Genomic DNA, 19,354 nt, shown 5'->3' with positions numbered 1-19,354 from the left:
GAGGAAGGGGAGGGGGGTGGAGCAGCTCTGTGTGTGACTGAATACGGCTTCTGATTAGGCTGCGTGTACACCACCTTTTTGTCTCCGTTACATAGTATGTACTGCAGTGTAGAAAAATGTATCCCCTATCCATAGTATAGGGGATAAGTGTCTGATTGCGGGGACCCCAAAGTCAGACCCCCACAGACACCTATTCCCTATCCTTTGGAGAGGGGATACATTTTCCTACACTGTATTCCTGTCCTTGTTAGGGCTCGATCATACTGTAGTGAAGAAAACTGTTCCCCAGCGTTTATCATCAGTTGCTTGGACACATTTCTCACAGGGAACAGTTTTCTTAAAATACCGGACACCTGACAGGCACCATTCAAGTCAATGGATCCGGTGGTGTCAGTTGTGCTCAACTTGTTCAGGGTTCATTTAGCACCAATGACAGTGTGAACTTACCTTTAATCGTATCCAATGTATCCTGCAGAGAAGGGGATGCTGACAAATACTGTTTAGAATGCCAGGTGCTGCACAGAGATTATGGGGTCCCGGCGGAGGGACCCCTGCCATCAGACATCTTTTATTCTTTGGACAGTGGATAAGATGTCTAGGGGGAGAGTACCCCTTTAAGGCTGGGATCACACTACATTTTTGCCATACTGTTTTCAATCCGTTTTTCTAAAGAAAACCGTATGGCAAAAAAACGGATGGAACAGTATGGGAAAAAGTAAACCGTATGCGTTTTTAAACAGTATACTGTTTTTAAAAGTGCATACAGTTCCGTCAGTTTTTATAGAAAAAAAACCATACGTTTTTGAAAATTGTCCATTTTTAATGGGAGGGGTCTTGGGTGGGGACTTTAGGATTCAAATGTGCATGTGCAAAGTAAAAACGTATATGTTTTTCCCGTATGGAACCGTATACATGTGCGTCTCCCATTGACATCCATGTAAAAAAAAAAGTATGCGGTTGCAGTACAGTTTTTAAACCGGAGTCAAAACCGTGGTTGACCACAATTTTGTCTCCGGTTTAAAAACCGTACCACAACAGCATACGTTTTTTTTAACATGGACGTCAATGGGAAACGCACATGTATACGGTTCCATACGGGAAAAACATATACGTTTTTACTTTGCACATGCGCATTTGAATCCTAAAGTCCCCACCCAAGACCCCTCCCATTAAAAATGGACAGAATTTTAAAAAACGTATGGGTTTTTTCTATAAAAACGGATGGAACTGTATGCACTTTTAAAAACAGTATACTGTTTAAAAACGCATACGGTTTACTTTTTTCCATACTGTTCCATCCGTTTTTTTGCCATACGGTTTTCTTTAGAAAAACGGATTGAAAACAGTATGGCAAAAACGTAGTGTGAACCCAGCCTAACTTTGCTGGATGCAAAAATGTAGTCAACTTTGTTATTGTGTACAGAAATAAAAGAAAGAAAATCGAATTAGGATTTTTTAAAATAATGTAAATCAATCTGAAACGGATTTTGCTGTATGGCATACAACAGCATCTGTTTTTAATATCAGTTTAATGTTTTGTTTATAAAAAAAAAAAAAAAAAAGTCACTGCTGAGTATTCATAGTGTGTTTGGGATCATGCTCCCTGTCCCTGTTTTATGCTGCCTGCGGTTTGGATGCTATGAGCAGCAGGACCCATGGTACTCCGGTGGAAACTTTTTTTTTTTTTATCAACTGGTGTCAGAAAGGTAAATGGGCACTGTCATGAAAAATTATTTTTGATATGTTGTAGTACTTAAGTACTACAACATATCTCCAATATACTTTTATTTAAAAAAAATGCTTTTAAAAAACATTTTCAAAGCAATTTGAAATTCGGCCACTAGGGGTCGCCCTCCTAGTGGCCGAATGCAGTGCGGAGTGACGTCACTGCAAAATTCCGACTGATTCCGGCAGGGCATCAGTCAAAATTTTAGCGCAGGTGCAGGAACATCCAGGGCTGCGCATCGGCTCCACGCACTCGTCGACGGCCCTGCTGCAAGGTACGGGGGGCGGGGGGGGGGGTGTTTGGGTGTTACTCACCGAGCGGCAGGAAGAGGCTCCCCCGCACCCGTCCCTCCCGCATCGGCTCCCGGCTCACTCCTTCCCCCATCCAGCTCCTGTCCTGGGTGCCTCCAGTTGTTTTACCACTACAACTCCCAGCATGCCCTGACAGCCAATAGATGTCAGGGCATGCTGGGAGTTGTAGTGGTGAAACAGCTGGAGGCACCCTGTTAGGAGAACTAAGGGCGGAAGTTGGCCCCCCCAGCAGGTATCAGTGACGTGGTGCCTGCTGGGGAAGTCTGCCTGGTAGTGAGCACACTACCAGGCAGACTAAATGCCATTTTTAAAATAGTAAAAATAAATAAATAAAGGCAGGGAGGGTGTTAGGGATAGAAGGCCAATAGGCAGGGACAGAAAAAAAAAAACGATGGTGGGAGCTACCCTTTAAACAGATTTGTTAATCACTTCTATTAAAAAATCTTAACCCTTCCAGTACTTATTAGCTGCTGAATACTACAGAGGAAATTATTTTCTTTTTGGAACACCGAGCTCTCTGCTGACATCACGAGCACAGTGCTCTCTGCTGACATCTCTGTCCATTTTAGGAACTGTCCAGAGCAGCATAGGTTTGCTATGGGGATTTTCTCCTACTCTGGACAGTTCTTAAAATGGACAGAAATGTCTGCAGAGAGCACTGTGCTCGTGATGTCAGCAGAGAGCTCAGTGTTCCAAAAAGAAAATAATTTTCTCTGTAGTATAAAGCAGCTAATAAGTACTGGAAGGATTAAGATTTTTTAATAGAAGTAATTTACAAATCTGTTTAACTTTCTGGCACCAGTTGACTTTAAAAAAAAAAACAAAAGGCTTCCACCGGAGTACCCCTTTAATGCTGGACATTGCCGATTGGGCCAATGCCCGGCATTAACCTTAGACGTCGCAATCAAGGTTGATTTCGGCATCTAAGGGAGCTGATGGGGACATCCGCTGCAAAATCACTGTTCCCGGTCAGCTGAGAGGACGGCGGGAGGGCCCTTACCTTCCTCCTTGCCGTCCGATTGGTGCTCTGATGTCCCAAGCCAGCAATGACAGGCTAGAGCAGCAAAGCACTGATAACACTGTTCAATGCTGAGCCAAAGCTCAGTATTGAACAGTGTATGCAATCCAAAAATTGCATGGTATAAACCCCTATGGGGACTTAAAAAAAAAGTAAAAAGTGTAAAAAAAAGAAAAGAATAAGCCCCTCCACTAATAAAAGTTTAAATCACTCCCCCATTTCCCATTTTTTAAATAAAATAATGTAAACAGAAAAAAATATAAATATGTGCTACCCCTGCATGTGTAAATGTCCGAACTATTAAAATATAATGTTAATTAAATTGCACGGTCGACGTACACGTAAAATAGCCCCGTATGCGGAAAAATAAAAAAAGTTATAGGGGTCAAAAAGGACAATTTTAAGTACTAAATTTGGTGCATTTAGTTATAAGTTTTTTTTAAAGTAGTAAAATAAAATAAAACCTATATAAATTGGGTATCCTTGTAATTGTACAGAATAAAGTTAAGGTGTAATTTTTACAGAAAAATCCACTACCTAGACAGAGAAGCTCCCAAAAATTACAAAATGCTGTTTTGTTTTGAAATTTTACCCTACAAATATTTTTTTCTTGTTTCACCATATATTTTGTTATGAAATGATTGATGTCATTACAAAGCACAATTGGTGACGCCCAAAAAAAATTAAGGAATTATTTCCTACCATTAATTCGGTTTACACTAATCCTTCATGATGTTTAAAAGGGCCCCTCCACAAACACACCGCAGTGCTTTTCAAATTACTACCAGGATGTGAGATATAGTGAACCCAACACCAACAATATAGGGGGGGGGGGGGGGGGGGGAGTTACGGTGGTGCCATCATGAAGGATTAGTGGAAACTGAACTAACGATAGGAAATTGTCACGATTCGGCTAGCTGGATGTGGATCCTCTGTGTCAGTGAGGGATTGGCGTGGACCGTGTCGGTGGACCGGTTCTAAGATGCTACTCGTATTCACCAGAGCCCGCCGCAAAGCGGGATGGTCTTGCTGCGGCGGTAGCAACCAGGTCGTATCCACCGGCAACGGCTCAACCTCGCTGACTGCTGAGAAGGCGTGGGACAGAAGGACTAGGCAGAGGCAAGGTCAGACGTAGCAGAAGGTCGGGGCAGGCGGCAAGGTTCGTAGTCAATGTGGATAGCAGAAGATCTGGAAACACAGGCTTTGGACAACACTAAACGCTTTCACTGGCACAAGGCAACAAGATCCGGCAAGGAAGTGCAGGGGAAGTGAGGTAATATAGCCAGGGAGCAGGTGGAAGCTAATTAGGCTAATTGGGCCAGGCACCAATCATTGGTGCACTGGCCCTTTAAATCTTAAGGAGCTGGCGCGCGCGCGCCCTAAGGAGCGGAGCCGCGCGCGCCAGGACATGACAGCCGGGGGCCGGGACAGGTGAATGACTTGGGATGCGATTCGCGAGCGGGCGCGTCCCGCTATGCGAATCGCATCCCCGCCGGCAATGTCAGTGCAGCGCTCCCGGTCAGCGGGTCTGACCGGGGCGCTGCAGAGAGAGGAACGCCGCGAGCGCTCCAGGGAGGAGCAGGGACCTGGAGCGCTCGGCGTAACAGAAATAATTCCTTTTTTACACTGCATCCCCCTTCATGATGGCACCAATATGGAGCCATACCAGATAAGTAGCTTTAGGAAGGGACCATGGCCTGCAGGACCTTGCACCCAAAGGAACAGTCCTTATTGGCCAATACGTCCAATCTGTAGTGACGGATGAATGTGTGAAGACTTGACAACGTAACCACCCTGCAGATTCGATCTGGAGAAGCGTCTGCTTTTTCGGCCCATGAAGAAGAAATTGCTCTTGTAGAGTGTGTTTTTACTGCAAGAGGACAATCTTTCCCTTCTGATTTGTAAGTTTCTGAAAAAGCAGATTTAATCCATCTACCAACTATATCTTTAGAGGCCTTCTTGCCTCTATTCCTACCCTCATACTGAAAAAAAAGATTCTCATCTGACCTCCACTCAGCCATAGCTTCCAGGTACCTGTGAATAATCCTCCTAATATTGAGGGTATGAAAAATCTGTTCTTTCAGATTTTTGGAGGTTTGACAAAAAGAAGGTAAAATAATTTCTTGACTTCTATGAAAAAGAGAAGACACCTTGGGAAGAAAAATTGGACAGTGTCTGAGAATTATCTTCTCATCTGTGACCTAAAAAAATGGTTCTCTAATAGAAAGGGTCTGAATTTCCTCTATTCTGCGGGATGTAGCAATGGCAACTAAAAAGGCCACTTTCCACGAAAGGAATTTAATTTCTGCAGCAGAGACAGGCTCAAAGGGTCTTTTGGTCAACCCCAAAAGTACAATGTTGAGATCCCAACTAGGTACAGAAGGTCTCAACCTGGGTCCGATGACACTGACCCCCTTAATCAATCTCTTAACTAGTTTATCTTAAACTAGAGATACACCTAGGAAATTTGACAGTGCTGATACCTGCACCTTAATAGTGCTACAACTAAGATCCATTTGGAGACCCTCCTGCAAGAACTCTAAGACAAGAGAAATGTTAGGATTATCTATATCAAAGGGCCTATCCTGCAACCAAAAATTTAAATTAACGCCAGGTTCTAGTGTATATAGAAATTGTAGAAGCTTTCCTCCATGACTGGATCATGGAGATCTATCTTAGGAAGACCTCAAGTCTGGACTATCAAATCGAAATCGAAGTTCCCATTCCCCAGGATCCACCCTCCTCCTGCTCAAGAAGTTTGCCTGAACATTGTCTATCCCTCTCAGATGGACTGCTGAGATAGAAAGGACAGTTTTCCTGGAGAGACATTGGAGATGAGAATGTCTGGTCCCTCCTTGGTGTTTTAGGAAGGATACCGTGGTCATATTCTCAGAGGAATAAGAGCCTCCCAAACTGCCCTTAGTTCCCTGTAATTGGAAAATCACCGGCTTACTTCTGGAGTCCAGGATCCCTGAACTGAGCCCCACTGGGAAACTGCCCCCCAGCCGGTCCCACTTGCGTCTGTAGTTAACGTCACTCCTGGGGAACGGGCCCAAACTACTCCTACGGACAGATTCCTCCTGTCCTGCCACCAATCCAGAGATCTTGGTGACTAAGGAGATAGGAATTTTGCTGTCTAGGGATGACTGACTCTGGTCCCAGTGGGAGACAGGAAAGGAAGTCTGGGCAACTGAATCTAAAGAGATTCCCAGGAAAACCTTGCAGGTGGAGGGAACTAGACCTGACTTTTACCTGCCACCCGAGAAACTGGAAGAGATCTAAGGATCTCTTCCCTGGATCTCGCCACAAGCAGAAAGTCGTCCAGATAACAAATTATCTGGACGCCCTGCTGCCTTAAGTGGGTGACCATCTGTATCATGAGTTTGGTAAGAACTCGAGGGGCAGAGGAGATCCCGAACAGGAGACATTGGAACAGAAAAGAGTGAATCTCTCCATTTGGAGACACAGCTAATCGCAGGTACCGCTGGTACCAGGGGTAGATAGGGGCATGGTAATATGCGTCCTTCAAGTCTACTGAACACATCAGAGCGTTCTGAGGAATCAGAGGGACTATGGTATCTAGGGATTCCATCTTGAAGCATCGGTAGACTATCCACTTGTTGAGATATTTTAGGTTGATTATTGTCCGATATGACCCATTCGGTTTCCTCAACAGAAAGAGTCTGGAGTAATGACCCCGACCTTCTTGATCTGAGGGGACCGGAACAATAGCTCCTGTAGATAACATGTCTAGGACTCCTTTTTGCAGCTGGGCTGACTCTGTGGGGGAGGCAAGTAAAGAGACCTGAAAATTGTTGGGGGGAAGACTCAAAAATGCAATTTTTAACCCCTGTTGAATTACCTGCAGGATCCAAGGGTTTGAGGTTACACTGGCCCACTGGTCCCTAAATTGGAGAAGCCTACCCCCCCCCCCCCCCCCCCCCTCCATTCATTTCTCCTGTAATTTCTTTGCGGAAGCAGGGTCGGAGTTAATTTTGGAATTGAGAATAAAACTCTTTCCTTTATTCCCCTTGGGGTAACTCCAGCGCCTCGACTTCCCCTTCCCTGCAGAATCTCTGGGAGGGCAATTGCCGCTTCAAAAAGACTGTTTTTTTATATTTTTTTATCAGAAGCATCCTCTAAAATTTTGTATAACTCTGGTCCAAACACCTGAAGACCCCTAAAAGGAATAGAGCAAAGCTTATTTTTAGACAGGGAGTTACCATACCAAGCTTTAAGCCAGAGTGCACGGCAGACAGAGCTAGACAGACAAGAGGATCTGGCGGCAAATCTCACAGATTCTGCTGAGGCCCTGGCCAGAAACCTAGTAGCCATTTTCAAGAGGGGAAAAGATACCAAAATTTTATCCCTTGGGTTACCTTTCTTAAGGTGGTCTTCTCACCGGTTAAGCCATATAAACATAGACCTAGCTATGGAAGTTGCGGCCACATTGGTTTCAATGGAGAGGGCACCTGTCTCCCAAAGCCTCTTAAAGGGGTAGGGGATAAGGATAGGGGATAAGATGTCTGATCGTGGGGGAGCCCATGGCTGGGACCCCCTGCGATCTCCCTGAAGCACCCGCATTCTATGTAGGGCTGCGTCTCCAGTTTCGGAAACCTCCTGGTTTCCGGGACTGGAGACATGACGTAACACCATGACCCCCCGTATCGTCACATCACGCCCCCTCCATTGATGTCTATGGGAGGGGGCCTGACAGCCATTACGCCCCCTCCCATAGACATGAATGGAGGGGGCGTGACATCACGTCTTCAGTCCTGGAAACCCGGAGGTTTCCGAAACTGGAGACGCAGCCCCGCATATAATGCGGGTGCTGCAAGGAGATAGCAGGGAGTCCCTATCCTTTGGATAGGGGATAAAATGTTTTTGCCCAGAATACCCCTTTAGGGTACATTCACACGTACGCAGATTTGATGCACAGGATTTTCTGCTGCAGATTTTAATGTAAACTAAATGACTGAGCACAGCTTCTAATCGACAGTTTAACCCCTTAAGGACCCAGCCATTTTACACCTTAGGACCCGGCCATTTTTTGCACATCTGACCACTGTCAATTTAAACATTAATAACTCTGGAATGCTTTAAGTTATCATTCTGATTCCGAGATTGTTTTTTCGTGACATATTCTACTTTAACTTAGTGGTAAAAATTTTTGGTAACTTGCATCCTTTCTTGGTGAAAAATCCCAAAATTTGATGAAAAATTTGAAAATTTTGCATTTTTCTAACTTTGAAGCTCTCTGCTTGTAATAAAAATGGATATTCCAAATATTATTTTATTTTATTCACATATACAATATGTCTACTTTATGTTTGCATCATAAAATTGACGAGTTTTTACTTTTGGAAGACACCAGAGGACTTCAAAGTTCAGCAGCAATTTTCCAATTTTTCACAAAATTTCCAAAATCACAATTTTTCAGGGACCAGTTCAGGTTTGATGTGGATTTGAAGGGTCTTCATCTTAGAAATACCCCACAAATGACCCCATTATAAAAACTGCACCCCCCAAAATATTCAAAATGACATTCAGTCCGCGTTTTAACCCTTTAGGTGTTTCACAGGAATAGCAGCAAAGTGAAGGAGAAAATTCACAATTTCCATTTTTTACACTCGCATGTTCTTGTAGACCCAATTTTTGAATTTTTACAAGGGGTAAAAGGAGAAAATGTATACTTCTATTTGTAGCCCAATTTCTCTCGACTAAGCACATACCTCATATGTCTATGTAAAGTGTTCGGCGGGCGCAGTAGAGGGCTCAGAAGGGAAGGAGCGACAAGGGGATTTTGGAGCGTACGTTTTTCTGAAATGGTTTTTGGGGGGCATGTCCCATATAGGAAGCCCCTATGGTGCCAGAACAGCAAAAAATACCCACATGGCATACCATTTTGGAAACTAGACCCCTTGAGGAACGTAACAAGGAATAAAGTGAGCCTTAATACCCCACAGGTCTTTCACGACTTTTGCATATGTAAAAAAAAAAATAAAAAATTTCAATAAAATGTGTGCTTCCCCCCAAATTTCACATTTTTGCAAGGGTTAATAGCAGAAAATAGCCCCCAAAATTTGTAACCCCATCTCTTCTGAGTATGGAGGTACCCCATAAGTTGACATGAAGTGCACTATGGGCGAACTACAATGCTCAGAAGAGAAGGAGTCATATTTGGCTTTTTGAGAGCAAATTTTGCTCGGGGGCATGTCGCATTTAGGAAGCCTAAATTGTGCCAGGACAGCAAAATAACCCCCACATGGCATACCATTTTGGAAACTAGACCCCTTGAGGAACGTAACAAGGGGTACAATGAGCATTTACCCCCCACTGGTGTCTGTCAGATCTTTGGAACAGTGGGCTGTACAAAATTTTTAATTTGCGCAGCCCACTGTTCCAAAGATCTGTCAGACACCAGTGGGGTGTAAATTCTCACTGCACCTCTCATTACATTCCGTGAGGGGTGTAGTTTCCGAAATGGGGTCACATATGTTTTTTTTTTTTTTTTGCGTTTGTCAAAACCGCTGTAACAATCAGCCACCCCTGTGCAAATCACCTCAAATGTACATGGTGCACTCTCCCTTCTGAGCCTTGTTGTGCGCCCCCAGAGCACTTTGCGCCCACATATGGGGTATCTCCGTAGTCGGGAGAAATTGCATTACAAATTTTGGGGGGCGTTTTTCCCTTTTACCTCTTGTCAAAATGAAAAGTATAGGGCAACACCAGCATGTTAGTGTAAAAAAATTTTTTTTTTTACACTAACATGCTGGTGTAGACCCCAATTTCACCTTTTCATAAGGGGTGAAAGGAGAAAAAGCCCCCCAAAATTTGTAAGGCAATTTCTCCCGAGTACGGTGATACCCCATATGTGGCCCTAAACTGTTGCCTTGAAATATGACAGAGCTCCGAAGTGAGAGAGCGCCATGTGCATTTGAGGCCTGAATTAGGGATTTGCATTGGGGTGGACTTAGGGGTATTCTACGCCAGTGATTCCCAAACAGGGTGCCTCCAGCTGTTGCAAAACTCCCAGCATGCTTGGACAGTCAACGGCTGTCCAGCAATACTGGGAGTTGTTGTTTTGCAACAGCTGGAGGCTCCATTTTGAAAACAGTGGCGTACCAGACGTTTTTCATTTTTATTGGGGAGGGGAGGGGGGCTGTGTAGGGGTATGTGTATATGTAGTGTTTTTTACTTTTTATTTTATTTTGTGTTAGTGTAGTGTAGTGTTTTTAGGGTACAGTCACACGGGCAGGGGGGGTTACAGCGATTTTCCCGCTGCGAGTTTGAGCTGCCGCGCAAAATTTGCTGCATCGCAAACTTGCAGTCTGATACTCACTGTAAGCCCCTGCCCATGTGAAAGTACCCTGTACATTCACAGGGGGGGGACCTCCAGCTGTTGCAAAACTACAACTCCCAGCATGCACAGTTTATCAGTGCATGCTGGTAGTTATAGTTTTGCAACAGCTGGAGGCACACGGGTTGGGAAACACTGAGTTAGGAAACAGACAATGTGCCTCCTGTTGTTGCAAAACCACAACTCCCAAACATTCTCAGGCATGCTGGGAGTAGTAGTTCGGCAACATCTTTAGAGCCAGATGTTGCCGAACTACAACTCCCAGCATGCTTGGAGTTGTAGTTTGCAACATCTGGAGGACTACAGTTTGCAGACCACTAATACAGTGGTTCCCAATCTGTGCCCTTCCAGATGTTGCAAAACTACAACTCCCAGTATGCCAAAACTGTCCAGGCATGCTGGGAGTTGTAGTTCTGCAACATCTGAAGGGCCAGATGTTACAGCACTACAACTCCCAGCATGCCTGGACAGTAAGGGCATGCTGAGAATGTGTAGTTTTGCAACATCTGGAAGGGCACAGTGGTCTCCAAACTGTAGTCCTCCAGATGTTGCAAAACTGCAACTCCCAGCATGCCCAGACGCCAAGGGCTGTCTGGGCATGCTGGGAGTTGTAGTATATAGGGTCCCAATACAGCAATGCATGTCGCTTTACGGCGACGTGCATTGCTGTAAAGGGCCCGACCGCGGCTGAAGATCTACTCACCTGTCGCCGCCGCTGCCATCTTCCCCGCCGGGATCCGGGTCTTCAGGGACGAGGTAAGTACCGGGGCCGGTCCCCAGCACTCCCCCGTCCCCCGCCGTGTCCTCCGGTCTTCCTCCCGTCCTCTCCGGACTTTCAGGGGCCGGGCAGGACGGGAGGAAGTAACCGCCCCCCCTCCTGCGATTGGTCGGTTAACTAACCGACAGATCGCAGGGGATCGGAGGAGGTGGCCGGCTTGCCACCTCGCTCCTATTCTTTAGCATGGTCCTGGCTGTCTGTGACAGCCGGGATCATGCGAAATTACCGGGCGGTCGGGTCCCAGAGACCCGATCAGCCCGGTGTCGCCGCAGATCGCAAGGGCGATTTCCCTTGTGATTTGCGGCGATCGCCGACATGGGGGGCCTACATGGCCCCCCTCGGCGTTTGCCCTGGATGCCTGCTGAAGGATTTCAGCAGGCATCCGGTTCCGATCTCTGCCCGGCGAGCGGCAGAGACCGGAAAACGCCATGACGTATGCATACGTCATGGGTCCTTAAGACCCAGGGTGTGATGGCGTATGCATACGTCATGGGTCCTGAACAGGTTAAAATCCTACGCATCGAATCTGCACAGGATCCTGTATGTGTGAATGTACCCTTAAGTGACCCATCTGACCTACAGTCCATGGGGTCCTTAAAGGGGTACTCCGGTGGAAAACATATTTTTTTTAATCAACTGGTGCCAGAAAGTTAAACAGATTTGTAAATGACTTCTATTAAAAAAAACTTTACCCTTCCTGTACTTTTTAGCAGCTGTATGCTACAGAGGAATTTGTCAAAAATTTATTTTTGAATTTCTTTTTGTCTTGTCCACAGTGCTCTCTGCTGACACCTGATGCTGGTATCAGGAACTGTCCAGAGCAGGAGAAAATCCCCATAGCAATCCTATGCTGCTCTAGACAATTCATGACATGGACAGAGTTGTCAGCAGAGCGCACTGTGGACAAGACAAAAAATAAATTAAAAAAGAAAAGAATTTCCTCTGTAGCATACAGCTGCTAATAAGTACTGGAATGGTAAATATTTTTTAATAGAAGTCATTAACAAATCTGTTTAACTTTCTGGCACCAAAAATGTTTTCCACCAGAGTACCCCTTTAAGTTGGCAGGCATCCTCAAAAGGAATGGAAGTACGTTTACCTTCTTTGTGACCTGTACATCTATTTTCGGGATTTCGTCCCAGACCTTAGAGTCTTCCAGACTAATGAAAGTCTATTTTTAAAATCTTTAGGAACTGAGAATCTTTTATTAACGTCTGCCCACTCCTTCAAAATGAACTCTTTAAAGGGGTTCTCCGGTGCTTACACATCTTATCCCCTATCCAAAGGATATGGGATAAGATGCCTGATCGCGGGAGTCCCGCAGCTGGGGACCCCCGCGATCATGCACGTGGCACCCCGTTTGTAAACAGTCCCTGGAGCATGTTCGCTCCGGGGACTGATTACGGGTGACTACAGGGCCAGAGGCGTGTGACGTCACGCCTCCGCCCCCGTGTGACGTCGCGCTCCGACCCTCAATGCAAGTCTACGGGAGGCTTGCATTGAGGGGCGGAGCGTGACATCACACGCCGCCGGCCCTGTAGTCGCCCGTAATCAGACCCGGAGCGAACACGCTCCGGGGACTTATTACAAACGGGGTGCCGCGTGCAAGATCTCAGGGGTCCCCAGCTGCAGGACTCCCGCGATCAGGCATCTTATCCCCTATCCTTTGAATAGGGGATAAGATGTGTAAACACCGCAGAACCCCTTTAAGGTTAGGGTTCACAGGGAAAACCTTGTGTTTTTTGGCTCTCAACCCTCCAAACATTTTGTCCTGATTAGAACAGAAGTTTACATCCTCCTTAATATCCATTGCATTATGGACAGCGGATAAAAGGGAGTCTGTATTACATGAGTCAAGATAGTATCTGCCCACTATTTCTGAATCTTAGTCATCATTACCCCCCTCATCTAACTCAAGTTCTGAGGAAGCACCGGCTGCTGTAGGGGTGTCATCAGCATCAGAGGAAGAATCTAAGGAGATTTTAGTGCGCTTAGCAGGTGCTCCGCTAGGACCCGGTTCAGAAAGGAAGTCTTTCCCCACCAGAAAGGAACGGATCTCTTCCCTAATCATGGAGCTGATATCCGGTAACATAGCGGTCCTCTCCTCAGTGACTATGGTACCTACACAGGTATAACAATCCCTGCCCCTATACTTGCTAGGAAGAGCAATACAGCACATAGCACATTTCCTGGGCTCCCTATATCCTTCCTCCTCAAAGGTTCCTTGACCCCCTAGAAAAAAGGGACAGAGAGAAGCCTATAAGCAAACAGTGAGGGGAAGGGATTGGGTGAACCACCTTACTCACTGTTACAGACGTCTCCTGGGGTTCTGCACCTTCAGCATCCATGGTGCCTTGCATCCGAGCAGTGCAATGGACCGGTGGCATTCCACATGTGAGCAGGGACCACCTCCTACTTAACCTCTTAATGACATAGGACGTTCTCTAACATCCCCGCTACCTGGGCTTTAATGCCCAAGGAAGTTAGAGAACGTCCTGTTGTATTTCCGGTCTCTGCCGCTCGCCGGGCAGAGATCGGAAGCGGATGCCTGCTGAAATCCTTCAGCAGGCATCCAGGGCAAACGCCGAGGGGGGCCATGTAGGAAATCGTCCTTGCGATCTGCGGCGATACCGGGATAATCGGGTCTCTGGGACCCGACCGCCCGGTAATTTTGCATGATCCCGGCTGTCACAGACAGCCAGGACCATGCTGGAGTATAGGAAGCCATGGCAAGCCTGCCACCTCCTCCGATCCCTTGCGATCCGTCGGTTAACTAACCGACCAATCGCAAGGGGGGGGGGGCGGTTACTTCCTCCCACCCTGCCGGCCCCTGGAAGTCCTGAGAGGACGGGAGGAAGACCGGAGGACACGGCGGGGGACGGGGGAGTGCTGGGGACCGGCCCCGGTACTTACCTCGTCCCTGAAGACCTGGATCCCGGCGATGAAGACGGCGGCGGCGACAGGTGAGTTGATCTTCAGCCGCGGTCTGGCCCTTTACAGCAATGCACGTCGCCGTAAAGCGACATGCATTGCTGTATTGGGACCCTGTATACTACAACTCCCAGCATGCCCCGACAGCCCTTGGCGTCTGGGCATGCTGGGAGTTGCAGTTTTGCAACATCTGGAGGTCCACAGTTTGGAGACCACTGTGCCCTTCCAGATGTTGCAAAACTACACATCCTCAGCATGCCCTTACTGTCCAGGCATGCTGGGAGTTGTAGTTCTGTAACATCTGGCCCTTCAGATGTTGCAGAACTACAACTCCCAGCATGCCTGGACAGTTTTGGCATACTTGGAGTTGTAGTTTTGCAACATCTGGAAGGGCACAGATTGGGAACCACTGTATTAGTGGTCTGCAAACTGTAGTCCTCCAGATGTTGCAAAACTACAACTCCAAGCATGCTGGGAGTTGTAGTTTGGCAACATCTGGCTCTAAAGATGTTGCCGAACTACTACTTCCAGCATGCCTGAGAATTTTTGGGAGTTGTGGTTTTGCAACAACTGGAGGCACACTGGTTGGGAAACATTGTCTGTTTCCTAACTCAGTGTTTCCCAACCCGTGTGCCTCCAGCTGTTGCAAAACTATAACTACCAGCATGCACTGATAAACTGTGCATGCTGGGAGTTGTAGTTTTGCAACAGCTGGAGGTCCCCCCCCCCCTTTGAATGTACAGGGTACATTCACATGGGCAGGGGGCTTACAGTGAGTATCAGGCTGCAAGTTTGCGATGCAGCAAATTTTGCGCGGCAGCTCAAACTCGCAACGAGAAACTCGCTGTAATCCCCCGCCCATGTGACTGTACCCTAAAAACACTACACTACACTACACTAACACAAAATAAAATAAAAAGTAAAAAAACACTACATATACACACACCCCTACAAAGCCCCCCTCCCCTCCCAATAAAAATGAAAAAAGTCTGGTACGCCACTGTTTCCAAAATGGAGCCTCCAGCTGTTGCAAAACAACAACTCCCAGTATTGCCGGACAGCCGTTGACTGTCCAAGCATGCTGGAAGTTTTGCAACAGCTGGAGGCACCCTGTTTGGGAATCACTGGCGTAGAATACCCCTATGTCCACCCCTATGCAAATACCTAATTCAGGCCTCAAATGCGTATGGCGCTCTCTCACTTTGGAGCCCTGTCGTATTTCAAGGCAACAGTTTAGGGTCACATATGGGGTATCGCCGTACTTGGGAGAAATTGCCTAACAAATTTTGGGGGGCTTTTTCTCTTTTAACCCCTTATGAAAAGGTGAAGTTGGGGTCTACATTATGTTAGTGTAAAAAAATAAATTTTTTACACTAACACGCTGGTGTTGCCCTATACTGTTCATTTTGACAAGAGGTAAAAGGGGAAAAAGCCCCCCAAAATTTGCAATGCAACTTCCCCCGACTACGGAGATACCCCATATGTGGGCGCAAAGTGCTCTGGGGACGCACAACAAGGCCCAGAAGGGAGAGTGCACCATGTACATTTGAGGTGATTTGCACAGGGGTGGCTGATTGTTACAGCAGTTTTGACAAACGCAAAAAAAAAAAAAAACACATGTGACCCCATTTTGGAAACTACACCCCTCACGGAATGTAATGAGGGGTGAAGTGAGAATTTACACCCCACAGGTGTCTGACGGATCTTTGGAACAGTGGGCTGTGCAAATTAAACATTTTGTACAGCCCACTGTTCCAAAGATCTGACAGACACCAGTGGGGGGTAAATGCTCACTGTACACCTTGTTACTTTCCTCAAGGGGTCTAGTTTCCAAAATGGTATGCCATCTTGGGTTTATTTTGCTGTCCTGGCACCATAGGGGCTTCCTAAATGCAACATGCCCCCCCGAGCAAAATTTGCTCTCCAAAAGCCAAATATGACTCCTTCTCTTCTGAGCATTGTAGTTCGCCCGTAGTGCACTTCAGGTCCACTTATGGGGTACCTTCATACTCAGAAGAGATGGGGTTACAAATTTTGGGGGGTCTTTTCTGCCATTAACCCTTGCAAAAATGTGAAATTTGGGGGGAAACACACATTTTAGTGAATTTTTTTTTTTTTACATATGCAAAAGTCGTGAAACCCCTGTGGGGTATTAAGGCTCACTTTATTCCTTGTTATGTTCCTCAAAGGGTCTAGTTTCCAAAATGGTATGCCATGTGAGGGGTTTTTGCTGTCCTGGCACCATAGGGGCTTCCTAAATGCGACATGCCCCCCGACCAAAATTTGCTCTCCAAAAGCCAAATATGACTCCTTCTCTTCAGAGCATTGTAGTTAGCCCGTAGTGCACTTCAGGTCCACTTATGGGGTACCTTCATACTCAGAAGAGATGGGGTTACAAATTTTAGTGAAAAAATATTTATATTTTTTTACATATGCAAAAGTCGTGAAAAACCTGTGGGGTATTAAGGTTCACTTTACCCCTTGTTACGTTCCCCAAGGGGTCTAGTTTTCAAAATGGTATGCCATGTGGCCATGTTCTGGTACCATAGGGGCTTCCTAAATGCAACATGCCCCCCAAAAACCATTTCAGAAAAACGTACTCTCCAAAATCCCCTTGTCGCTCCTTCCCTTCTGAGCCCTCTACTGCACCCGCCGAACACTTTACATACACATATGAGGTATGTGCTTACTCGAAAGAAATTGGGCTACAAATATAAGTATACATTTTCTCCTTCTATCCCTTGTAAAAATTCAAAAATTGGGTCTACAAGAACATGCGAGTGTAAAAAATGAAGATTGTGAATTTTCTCCTTCACTTTGCTGCTATTCCTGTGAAACACCTAAAGGGTTAAAATGCTGACTGAATGTCATTTTGAATACTTTGGGGGGTGCAGTTTTTATAATGGGGTAATTTGTTGGGTATTTCTAATATGAAGACCCTTCAAATCCACTTCAAACCTGAACTGGTCCCTGAAAAATAGTAAGTTTGAAAATTTTGTGAAAAATTGGAAAATTGCTGCTGAACTTTGAAGCCCTCTGGTGTCTTCCAAAAGTAAAATCACGTCAATTTTATGATGCAAACATAAAGTAGACATATTGTATTTGTGAATAAAAAAATTTTTTATTTGGAATATTCATTTTCCTTACAAGCAGAGAGCTTCAAAGTTAGAAAAATGCAAAATTTTGAAGAAACTTTTGAAGAAACGATGCAAGTATCGACAAAATTTTACCAATAACATAAAGTAGAATATGTCACGAAAAAACAATCTTGGAATCAGAATGATAGGTAAAAGCATCCCAGAGTTATTAATGTTTAAAGTGACAGTGGTCAGATGTTCAAAAAACGCTCCGGTCCTAAGGTGTAAAATGGCCTGGTCCATAAGGGGTTAAAGGGGTATTCCAGGAAAAAACTTTTTTTTTAATATATATATATATCAACTGGCTCCAGAAAGTTAAATAGATTTGTAAATTACTTCTATTAAAAAATCTTAATCCTTTCAGTACTTATGAGCTTCTGAAGATAAGGTTGTTCTTTTTCTGTCTAAGTGCTCTCTAATGACACATGTCTCGGGAACCGCCCAGTTTAGAAGATGTTTGCTATGGGGTTTTGCTTCTAAACTGGGCGTTTCCAGGTGTCATCAGAGAGGACTTAGACAGAAAAGAACAACCTTAACTTCAGAAGCTCATAAGTACTGAAAGGATTAAGATTTTTTAATAGAAGTAATTTACAAATCTGTTTAACTTTCTGAAGCCAGTTGATATATATATATATAAAAAGTTTTTTCCTGGATAACCCCTTTAAGGTATCCCTGCGTCACAGCACTGCCCCGATCCACTACAGGTGTCGTCAATTAGGGCAGCGCCGCGCTTCCGCATGCCGGCAATCAGCAAACGCCTGCGTCCTCAGTACGAGCCGGCGTTTTCAGCATGCACTGGCATTCACGTCTACACTATGCGCCGGCGTCCGACGTCACGTTGCCCTGCCGCATAGCAGTGCAGGCCAAGCTGGAGACCTGCAGCGCTCGGAATACCACAGAGGCCCCCCGAGCAGCTGGACTGGATTGGGGACGTTGGACCCCAGGACAGGTGAGCCCCAAGGTGAGGGTACTGGCCTGGGGGGATTCTTGTCCAGGAGGAAGGAGACCAAAGGAGGCCCCGATCGAACGGTCCCTGCACTCTTCTGTGCATCCCCTCTCATCCCTATCCCTGTAGGGACAGGAAAAACACTGGAGTGTGTTTGGGGAGGGGCCCTTTTAAACCTTCCTGTTTCTTGTCCCTACAGTGAGGGGAGGAGCAACCTCCATATTGGTGCCGTCATGAAGGGGGATGCAGTGGAAACAAACCTTTATATGAGTCCGTAGGTGGAAAATTGAAAGCTTTATGATTTTTAAAGGGGAGGAGGAAGTAACGAAAGGGCAAAAACAAAAATTAGCCTGGACCTTCAGGGGTAAAATATGTATACTGTATCAGTAAAGGGAAGGCAGGTGGGAAGAACTGGAGGATGGGCTATGAATAAGAGGAATGGCATGCTAGGAGTTGTAAGTTTGCAACAGCTGGAGGTAAACCTCTATTTTATTTTTTAACCCCTTCATGACCCAGCAATTTTTTTGCTCACCTTCATTGGTGCACTTTATTTTAGCATTTAATATATTATGGAGCCAGAAAAAATATATGTAAGGCAAAATTGAAAAAAATATGTAATTGTGCAATTTTTGGGGGCAATTTTTTTTTCAGGGTTCTTAATACCCTAAATCTGATATGCTATTTTTTTTTTTTCTAATAGTCAGTACGATTCAAATCATACCAAACTTGGAAAATTTTTGTTTCATTTTAAGGAGGTAAATAAAAAAAATGTAAACTTGAAAAAGAAAAGAAATTAAAAAAAATGTTTGTTCAATGCCCTGTTTTAACCCCTATAACTTTTTCATTTTTCCACCTATGGACCTGTGTTAGGGTTTATTTTTTTGTGCCATTAGGTTTAGTTTTTAATGGTACCACTCTTGTGTATATGAATTTTTGATCACTTCTGGCACCTTTTTTCTGCCCCCCATGCTTATACATGTATATGGACATGTATATGGAAGACAATAGAAGCAGATTAGTCACAGCAGAAGGCCTTGGGCTGCCATGACAATGGATCGGTAGCCATGAGCACGGGAAGCTGATCCAAACCCTGAACCACCAATGACGCATGCTGAACACTATTTAAATGCCACTCTCAGCATTGACC

The sequence above is a fragment of the Hyla sarda genome, chromosome 3, assembly GCF_029499605.1.
Source record: "Hyla sarda isolate aHylSar1 chromosome 3, aHylSar1.hap1, whole genome shotgun sequence".
NCBI lineage: Eukaryota > Metazoa > Chordata > Amphibia > Anura > Hylidae > Hyla > Hyla sarda.
The sequence above is the reverse complement of the archived record's forward strand: the minus strand, read 5'-3'. Positions refer to the sequence as shown.